Here is an 11,261-nt window from a genome sequence, read left to right on the forward strand (position 1 = left end):
GGTCAAAAGAACTTTCAAAGTTTAAGTCCATAGAAGGAAATTAATAAAACGTTTATATTTGCATTTAGTTAATGATAAGAGATTTATTCCACTAAACTGATCTGAATCTGAAACTAGAATAAATTAAAGCAGCTGGAAATCTAACAATTCTTGCAAACTCTGTATTATTTATTTTAACTGTTTTCATTTCAGGGCCATCATGCACAGTGCTGACCATTCAAACAGCACAGCACATGCTGAGACACCCCTGTGGTTTAGTGGTCAAGACTTCTGAGGAAACATTTAAAAACACATTGCTGGTAGATTAGTGTGTAACATGAACAGTCAAGACAGAGGATGAAGTGATCGTTGCTGTGTTAACTTCCCACAGTTGTACAGTAAATCCTGACTCACAGTATTGCAAACCTCTGTGCAGGGTTTTTGGCATTTGATAAGCTTTAAAACCCACGGATCTATTGGTCGAAGCAGCCTTTCCTGGATGGCATTCCTCCATCTGTCTGATCCCTGAAGCAGCACACTCCCTCTCATTGTGATAGAAAGGTAACTGTAAAAAAAAAAATTCTGCCTACAGACCCAAACTGCGTGTGGATAAAGGTTTAATTGTGTGATTCAAGAGAGAAGTTGAAGGTTTTTTCCTCTTCAGTGAAGTCGGGGAGTTTTCTGAAGCCAGCTGAGTATTAAAGGAGTTCCCTTTTATGACTCAGCTGCTGAGTCATTAAGTACCTGCCCAACCACGTCTTTGTGGTTTAATTCATATTTAAATGGCACAATGCAGATTATACAATGAGCATTTTTAAAGCTCCATTAACTATTCTTGTTCTTTTTTGTTTGTCGTTTTTTGCTGCCAATCCCACTGAGAATCAACAGTCCAGTGTGCAGATTTTTGCATATTTTAGTTATTAGGTGGGATTTTATTTATCTATACGCTTTTCTGTTTGTCTAAGTGTGCTTTTAGGGATATTTATTCATAAACTCACTGCACAGTAATTGGATTGTATTTTTTATTGTTCAGATTATTTTCTTTTATTCAATTACAATTTATTTTCGTCGTCAATTTTATTTTATTGTTTTTAATCTTATTTTTGTGTTCTTTTTGTATTCCTTTGGGCTTCCTTTATATCTTAATGCCTCTCTTTGTCTTATGAAATGCATTGTTGTTGTAAGATGCTAAACAAATTAACTTTTATTATTATTTTGTCAATGAACCATTAAATTTGGTATAAAAATGACAAAAATTGACTCAACTTACGATCATGTGAAACAGAAAGGAAGCAAATCCCCACATTTAGGAAACTGGATACAGCAAATATTTGCTATTTTTCCTGATAAAAGTGACATGAAACAATCATTTGAAATCTTTATTCCCCTCATCTATGCAATTTATCCATTGATCTCCAAAGTTAGGATCCAAACCTTTTCCCTACTCATTACGCTGGGTATAAAAACAATCTTTCCTACATCTTATCAGTTGCCAGTGCCAAGCAAAAGCTGATCTCTCGTATGCTGCACTAAATGACAGAGACACAGAGTCAAATTAATTTATACGGCTCAAGAAGAAGCAGGACGGGGGGCTAAATGCACCCCTGTTGTGCGATGGCTCGTTACATTGGCATCACATTATCAGCTGTGACATCTTTATGTGCCGCTAAGCCTTATCTCATCACAGAGCTGCTCTGCTGATTGCTCTCGGACAAAACTTATTTTTGAAGAGAGGGTAAGAGGAGTTCACAGAGCTAAAATAACACTGGGAACACAAACAACCCGCACAGGGGAGAGTGGATGGATGAGGGGTGTTGCACAGTCTGTCTGAGGTTACCCTGTTTGTAAAAACACAGTCCTGGGAGGAGGAGAGTGTCATCAGGTGTGTGATGAAATGCCTGGATCGCACTTGAACTCGCTCATCTGTCTGTTGTCAAACTGAATTTGACTCTGTTACTTTGTGCAGTGGTTTGGACCTGACGGATCGCAGCAGGAAGCTTGTTTGTTGGATATGCTGCAATGCTTTAGAGCAGGGTGGTGCAAAAAGGATGTGTGATTCACTGCACTTTAACACACTCCCAAAGTAGATTTTGCCAGCATGTTTCTTTTAGAAGTCATTCATATGGAAACTAACCAAAATAATAATGTGTTTTGATGTGGGCAGAACAATATACTGACCAAAATCCTCTGCTAAAAGTACGTAAAAGTACATTTTGGAGTTACTTTCTTGACACAAACGCTTGATCTCATCTAACGTTGCAGGCAGAATAGCAACCAGGCATAAAAGTGATGTATAATGAAAAAGTAGATTAAATGAAGGTGCAGTACAAGCTATGTAACATTAAACTTCTGTATCATATAACAACAATTTTTGATGACAAACCATTTGCAGATTAATCACAAGGAGAAAAGACAGATAAAAGTCTCTCTCATCACCTCTCTTGCTGACTTTAGTCGTAGCAAACGTCGTCGTGATGCTACCAAGGCAGAGAAGATCAGCTAGCTCATGACCAAAATGGTAGCTGGAGATATGCTTCCACAAGCTTGAGTATAATCTACTATCACAACAACTAGAGTGGAGAAGATTTATGAGTTAAAGTTAACTGTAGGCTACAGTCTACAGGTCAAGATGGCTGCGGATGAGAAAGTAAACCAACCACAGCTTTTCTAGACAAGACAAATCGTTGAAATTACTGGAACATCTTAATGTCTGTTCTTCATGTCGGCTAATCTATACAGTCTGTGCAGCACAGAAAGTAGGATAACGCTGACCACAACAGTACTTGAATATGAAAATTACTTAAATATACATCCCTAGTCGAGAATATCTTCACTATTTAAAGCCTTCTCTGTTGTCGCACTATAATTGTCCGACTGACACATTAAATGGTGTCTACTGCGCTCCCAAAACTGAAAATGTCGCTATATCTCATGGTGACCTTTCACTGAATACCTCAGTTGCATGTATATAACTATAATACAATGAAACCAGAAAATCAAGTTAATGACATTTCCAGGAAAGACTTGTTTTCCTGCATACTGTAAAATGCCTGTTTAATATTCCCAATCATGTGTAAGAGAGCCTGAAAAGTTAAGTGCACTAATTTTAGCTCCAATTTTAGTTGCAGCAAACCTTTATTGTGCAAAGTCACTGAACTAATTTGCTGGTGTTACATAAATGGCGTTTTCCATTATATGTGCATCATCACAGCTTCAGTCAGCTCGTGTTGCAGCACTGCAGAAATCCACCCTGAGATGTTAAATCGAGACGAGATGAGACGGAGGGGGAAGCCTTGGCTGTGTGAGTGAGTCATCACCTGCATCGTGTACCTTCAGGCTGCCTGGACACTGAGACAGTCTGGTGAGAACGACCCAAAAAATACAGTCCAGGAATTATTTTAAGTTTGTTTACATGATTCCTCAAGAACCTATACATACATATATATATAAACGTTTACCACCAATACATGTCAAATAAAGCTGCTGGTCATGAAGAGCACTACTCTGGCTTGTGAAAACATTCTGTTAGGGGTGCATGTGTGTCAAGGCTGAGTCATTACCGCAGCGGTGAAGGTTCAAGTGTGGTCAACCAGAAGGAGGTTGTCTAGGGGAGAAAAAAAAAGCCTGCAGATGGACCTCCAGTTAAGATGTATTTTGTCAGATGGATATCAGTTATGGAGAGAGTGGTGGTTTGATTTGATACATGAGTAATAGTTTTCTAAGAGGGTCAAGCCCTAGAGTCTCTAGTCTCTAGAAGATACCTGTTTTCATTTTATCCACTAGTGCCCCCACATCCTGTAATTTCCTCCAACTTAAAGTGTTCTGAAACCAACGTTATACTGCCAGACAGGAACGCAGGTATTGGACCCTTGATGATGGTTATTTATACAGCTAAATGCAACATTTCTAAACGTTTTGGCCACTTGGGGGCAGCAGAAACAACACAACGCTGACATATCGTCACCTTTAAAGTTGATATGGTGAACCTATTAGCATAAAGTTACAGAGCAACATTATTATTCATTTTGAGATGGGTTTCTGGCCATCTGATAAATGTAAGTCTAATATTGAGGCTCTTTTAGCTCTGTTTTTGGTCTCTACCAACCCCTGAGGGACATATTGGACTCTTTAGAAGATAAATGATCCACTATGTTCCCTCAGTTGGTTGAAAATGAGTCAATCAAGACAGTAAAGATGCAGTCAGCTGACTAAACAATGAGCTAAAACTCCCTATAAAGCTCCATAAAGCTGACGAGAACTGCAGATTCAGTTTGTTATTATAAAACGTTGATTATAGCAGCTTTAAGGTCAGGGAACTATTGAGGTAAACTGTGGTTAATATTAGGCAATTCATGCAGCAACTGGTAACTATTGGCACCATGTTTAACAATACTTAATCTTTAATAAAAGGCAATTAAATAATGGTAAATATGTTCTGTCAGACAGTTACTGAAGACTAAGTACTAAGGACTAAGACTAGTTTGATCCAGACTAACAATAAAAGAAACATTTAAAGATAAATCTGATTCACATCCACACTAATAATAACTGTTTATGAGTTAGTCCCACTTTCTCTAGTTTACTGATTTACTTTTACAGATATGAGCTCGCAAAAAAATAAGCTAAAAGCATTTTGTATGAGAACAATTCACTTTGTTCCCCCACTTCTGGCCAAAAATAAGACTTTATTAGGGACAACTGCTGCGTTCGGGGCTGAAAAGCTCAGTTAGCAGATTAGCAGCTTTACTGCTGTTTACGAGGTGTGCAGACTAAAGACATTTGAGGGCCCCTGCAGAGGAGGAACATGCTCTGATTTCAATTGTTAAAAAAAAACAACTAAAGATTAACTGCAGCTGGTGCTCATCTTGAACAACCTTAAAACGCCTCAGCATTTATACACAGTCGGCTTTGGTTTAAAGGTCCAGTGTAACATTTAGGATTTATTGGCTGAAATTAAATGTAATATTTCATAGGTATCATTAGTGTGTAATCACCTGAATATAAGAATTGTTGTGTTTTCGTTACCTGAGAACGAGCCGTTTTTATCTCTTCTGGCGGAATCCGCCATGTTGAACTGCTATGTTTATGTACAGAAAGGTCCTTTAATCATATTTTACTGTATTTGTTGATAGTACCTTATCACACCAGATGAAAATACACAAGTAAAGTACCTCAAACTGCTCTTAAAACCCATCTTTTTAACCTAACTTACTCATTTTAACTATATTCATTTCATCTTATTAATATAAAATCGATTTTCTAACTTATTGCTGCCCTGTTGTATTGCTGTTTTTATATGTAAGGTGACCTTGAGTGCCATGAAAGGCACCACTAAATAAAATATTATTATTATTATTATTATTATTAAAATGTGTACTTAAAGGTCCAGTGTGAAGGATTTTATGGCATCTAGAAGTGTAATTCACTCTCTACTGTAGAAACATGGTGGCCTCCACAACAGGAAACACACATCTGTAGATAAAAATGTCTCATTTTGAGTAACCAAAAACACAACAATTCCTATATTCAGGTGATTATACACTAATGAAAACATTAGTCTGCTAATAGATCCTCCTGAATATATTACACACTGTGTGTTTCTTTATATGAGACAGGACAGTATTTAATAACAACTGGAGGGTGCAGAGATAAAACAAAATGCTATAAAAAACAGAATTACCTCAGACACACTCGGTCATAATAACACTTGATTAAGTCACCTGAACCATCAGCACGTTTTGCATCATCATCTCAGCAGCTCGCCGAGCGAATGACTCGACGTTGCCATGGAAGTCCCGCTCAGAAGTGCCAGCTGAGGCCTATTAAAGTGATCTATGGGGCTCGCTGAAGGAGTAAATGCCGGGAGAAGAAACACACGCTGTGGGGTGAAAGTGAGAAAATGAGAAAAAGGATGTTTCTCCATGAGCTCTTCTGCTCCCCCTCAGACTCTAACTATCTCAGCCATCCATCCACCGCGCCGGTAATTACCAGACGCCCCTCGTGCACAAGACTCATCATCAGACGGTCCTTTGTGCCGGCACCTTGTGTGCTCAGACTAAATGATACTTTCTTGGGGATTATATTCAATAAATTGACAGTTCACTTAACCCCTAACCCCCGAAACACTGATTGCCCAATCAAATCACTCAACGTGTTGAAGAGGAGTATTTACTACTTTATATTTCTACTCCGCCGCATTTCAATTTCAATATAATCAACAAATATATTATTATTATAGATTAAGCTACCTACAATATCATGTATGTAGTCCATATTCAAGATTCCTTGTACAAGAATGTCATTTTAAAACCTGTCAGCAGGGTTTTCCATGAACTCAAGGTGCTAAGCTGATAAAATGAGCTAGCTTTTAGTTGTTCAGCTAGTTAAAAGCGATGGTTTTGGACTAGAACTGTTTTTTTGATGTCTTTTGTCTTGAAAATAAAGGACCCATTGAGTCAAAAATAACTACGAATTTCTAGTGGTGAATCAGCCATTGTTAGCTTAATTCGCTATTTTTATCAAAAATATTGTTATATAATATATATATATATATATATATAAGAGTTTTGACTGTCATTATCAGGCTTGGGGAGTAAGATTACATGTAACTGAGTTATGTAATCAGGATACAAAAAAAGGTAACTGTAATCCATTAAATTTACAGAAAAAAAGACAATCAGATTAGTTACATTTAGTAAAAATGGGGATTATTTAACAGGATTGTTTCCGTTTCCATTTGCTTTTCTAATGTTACATTGATCTGTTGTCGTATATAATAACATTTATTTATACTACTTATTGATTTATTATTGATTTTTGTTTTTTGTTGTTGTTGTTGACAGTAAGGAAAATATAGAAAACTATATTTTAATAGTTTGCAGTGTTTTGGGAAATAACAAAAACAAAGTATATTCAGACAAGCATGTGACGTTGTCCTCTTCACCCGCTGCCCCTCATCTCACACCACAGTGACAGTGACACCTGAGCTCCGAGGGTTTGACTTCCCATTAAAGTTTAACAGACATAGATAGGAGTGGTAGCAACAAGGCTCCAGGTACAGTAGACAGAGCAAGCGTGGCTTCTCTCTGGACCACACCTTCCCTCAAATAGCTGGCCAGGGTGTTTACATCCACAGTCCACATGGATCAAATGATCAGACAGACAAATATGGTTGTCTTTTCAACATAAATGTCCCAAAATTTAGGGCATAGGAAGGGTCCATCTCTACTTTCTACCTGCCGAGCAGCTCATACTGTTATATTAAAGATGAATTATCATTATTGGAAACTACACTCACAAAGAAAGTTTAATTTCACTGTAGAAATGAGTCCAGCAATCTGAAACAATATGATGTAATTTGTGTATTATTTGCAGCGATAACCATTTCAATTATATACTAATTTGTTCTGTGTTTGACTGAAATAATAATAAACCTAGAAAATGAAAACAATGCTTGCTGCATCACCTCCCTGCGAGTCTGAGATGACTCGTCTCAATCACCCTCCACTGAGAGGCTGCACAGGCCAAAGCAGGAAGTGAAAGACGGATGAGCTGGAAAAAATCTTTCCCATTAGTGTTGGGAACGAATGAGTCGGGCTCTTTCTGAGAGAGGCGGCTTCACAAGATAATGTGTAAATAACAAAGGTGGCTTCTCTACTCCATCAACCGAAACTGGTTAATTTCAGGCTGAGTGGGAGATTTTTTTGTACTTATATTTGGCAAACTGGCACCGTTTAAAGTATGCCGAATTAGCTATTAGCAGCTCCTTTTTCCAACGAACCCTTGGATGTGCAGACAACTATCACTGGAATTTTGTGATAGTGAAGAAAACTTAAAAACATGATGATTCTAAGGCAAGTTCTGCAATAAGGAGCCTCTTTTTTATGATTTATAAACTGCTTTTATAGACATTTATTCATGATTATTTGAACTGGAAATAACATTATCTCCAGGGTGAGTCACACTGAATAGATACTGATACCGATGTTTAAAATAAATGTTTGTTTACTGATGTTTTTTTGTCGTTATGTATTCGCCCCTTATATAAGCATCTCTGCCTTACCAATATTGGACAACATAACAACATTTAGCCAAATAACATGGCATTCACTGATCAACAAGGCTAATATCTTATAAAGAATGGGTGCATCCCTAATTTTGGATGCAAATAGCATCAATCAGTCTAAAACAACAGGCTGAACCACAATAACTAACTTCCTGTTTTCTTTCACTGCCTCGTTGTCTCTTCAAGCTGCACTCCATCACAGTTTAGAAAATGTTTACTCTTGGACCTCGTCCCCCACAGATCAACGTGAGCACTCCTGCGTGCACACTGACAGGATGTCGAGGCGATGTGTTTGTCTCCCTGCACCCCGCCGCCCCCCCGGCAGCTCGGCTACGACTCGCCACTGACAGCTCTGAATGAGACGCCAGCCTGCGGTCACTTGAGTGGAATTCATATTCCAACAGCTGGCTCCCAATTAGCGTCCATTACTGAGGAGTGAAAACACTGCAGGAGCTCTGGGAGTGCTACACATAAAAACACACACACACACACACTTGTGATGTCATTTCCTGTCCTGTTCAGGGTTCAGGGACTCGGGTTTCAGCCGAGGGTGTTTTAATAGTCTCCAGAGGCTGCGGCCTGTTTTTAAAAGCCGAGGTGGGACGCCGTCACAGCTGAGCTAATGTTTCCAGGACAGCGAGCGGTGGTGGGTGTTCGTCGACACACAGGAAAGGTGGAGTGTGCTTGTGACTGGGTTGGTGGAGAGGTGGGTGGGGGGGTTGACGTCAGCCACGACCGAACTGAGGGACCCTGGTTGCTGCGGCAACGTGGGTGTGACACAGAGGGGACGCCGTGTGGTCACATACACGCTTGTGGAAATACCAGTTTGCTGTTTGTGTGCTGCAAGGTTTATTGGCCAAAAGTATGTGGACAGCCCTCATGTGGACTGGGGCCCCCTTAGTAAACATGGGACTTTTAAACTGTGGTCCGGAGACCAACAAGGGGTCCTTTGGTGGGTTGTGGGGGGTCGCCAGCAAAAGGAAGAAGAGGAAACTTTTATCACATTTTTTAGAAGTTGGAACAACATACAAGTCACTGTAATTTATAGTGATCCTAGTTCGATTATTGATTGACTATCTTCAAAGCTAAAATAAAGGGGATTAGGGGTCGCCAAAGATCTACAGGGGGTCAGGAGGCCTTCTTGATTTTAAGGCATGTAAGAAAACTCAAATAAATATACACAGTAGGCTATCTCAGCATGCAGTTCACTTGTGTGGACAACAAAAAAACACTGAATTTGTCAAAAAAAAGATACCTGTTTAGTTTTTATAATAGCTAAAAATTATAGATGATAAAGAATTTTATAAACAGGAAATAATCTACTCAAAATTCATCCAAATCATTCGTTTTACACAAACTTCCTGCAGTTACCAGGTTCATTATTTGGGTTAATTGTACAGTTTTTATTATAATATCCATAAAAAAAAGTCAGGGGTCGTCTTACAAAATTATAGAAAAAGGGTTCCTTAAGGTAAAAGGTCGGGAACCACTGCCTTAGGATAAAACCCTCTCAAACAGGGCATCTCTGGTCTAATGTGCATCTGTTGTAAGGGTCCTTAACATTTGTTTATCTGTGCACAAAGAACTGGTTTTCCACCAGTTTGGTGTGACAGAACTGGACTGACCTCAACCCCCCTCCCTCCCTCATCCAAAACCTTTAGGATGAACCGGACTATGAGCCAGAACCTTTTCACCCAACATTAGTGCTGGACCTCACTAATGCTCTGCTAGATGAATGGAAGCAAATCCCTGCAGGAACGTTCAACATCTGGTGGAAAGACTGAAAACCAGGAGAGTGACGGCAGATTAACGCACATGGTGCTGAAACTGGGTGTTTAACTGTCCACATACTTTTAGCCACATGGAGTATTTAGTCTTTATTTTAACATTATGAGAACTAGAGCTAATCATCATCATCATCATATCATGTCATTCCAGTGTGTGGTGGTTAATTTACCTATATTGTCCTGCTACCTACCAGCACCTCACTTCATTGACTAATATTTCTTTCCATTATCATATAATTGATCACTTTCAGGGTTAAGGATTTATTTGTTAGTCAATATAGTGTCAATTTTCCTGACATGACTTCTCTAAAGGACCAGTGTGTAACATTTAGGAGGATCTGTTGGCATAAATGGACAGCTAGATGCCACTAAATCCAACACACTGGTCCTTTAAATTCCTTGTTTTTGTCAAAGATATTCAGTTTAGAGAACCAATGAATGATCAATTAACAAACAGACTGTCAGACACATCAATAAGAACTGGAAAAATGCCATAAAACACCTTAACATATGTTATATGTTTGCAGTATAAACTGCAATGAAAGCTACCTTTGCTCAGTTTACAATGCTCCATTTTTGTTGAGACTGAGTCAGAAATGTGTTGATTGATAATTTTAAGGCTGTTATTACATCAGACTGCAGACTGTTCCTTTGAATCACTCCACATCTACCTTTTTTTGTTGTCGGCTCTCCTGCTTCCTACAATATGTCTGGTCAGAGAAGTACATCTCTTACGTGCATCTTCATCCACTAAGAGGCTTGATTCTGAATTTAAAGTCTACTCTGCGTCTGTAGGTCAAAGCCGAAGAGTTAAGAACAGCAGCTGAGACGTTTCTCACGACTGTCCTCAAAATGTTGGCAAAATAAACTGCTATGAGTAGCAAAGACTTATAAAAGAGGCCAGCGGTATCATCAGGTTTATTTGAAGCATCTGAACAACTTATGTAACGAGGTACGTTTATTAGAGGACAAATTTGAGGTACTGGAGTTTTACTTGAGTGTTTCCCATTTTCGGCTTAAAATCTGTCATTTTATTCAGGTAACGCTGCGTTTCACAGGTCGCCTGTCAATGGCGTCATATCCCCCATTGTGGTTGTCTGCCAGAAGCTGTCATACATTGACTGTTTATCCAGTCTGAAGCCACATTTCTACCATCCACTGTTTAGATCTTGGTGCTTTTTAACTCTAGCCCAATTATCACCAGAGGTCTCCTCCCTCTCCAAAACAATACAGACCTGCTGGATTAAAACCACTATAAACACATGAATAAGCAGTTCCACCTTAAATCATGCTTCTCCGATGCTTTGGAAGACAAAGGACCGTCCGGAGGGGCTGCGAAGCCGAGTTGCTGTAACGTTAGTTAGCTTGTTCTTTGATAAACTTACAGATTCAGACGTCCGATGACTAAAGTCCTTCATCCGGTTACAATC

The sequence above is a fragment of the Morone saxatilis genome, unplaced genomic scaffold (genome assembly GCF_004916995.1).
Source record: "Morone saxatilis isolate NCDOM2014 unplaced genomic scaffold, NCSU_SB_2.0 Contig1, whole genome shotgun sequence".
NCBI lineage: Eukaryota > Metazoa > Chordata > Actinopteri > Moronidae > Morone > Morone saxatilis.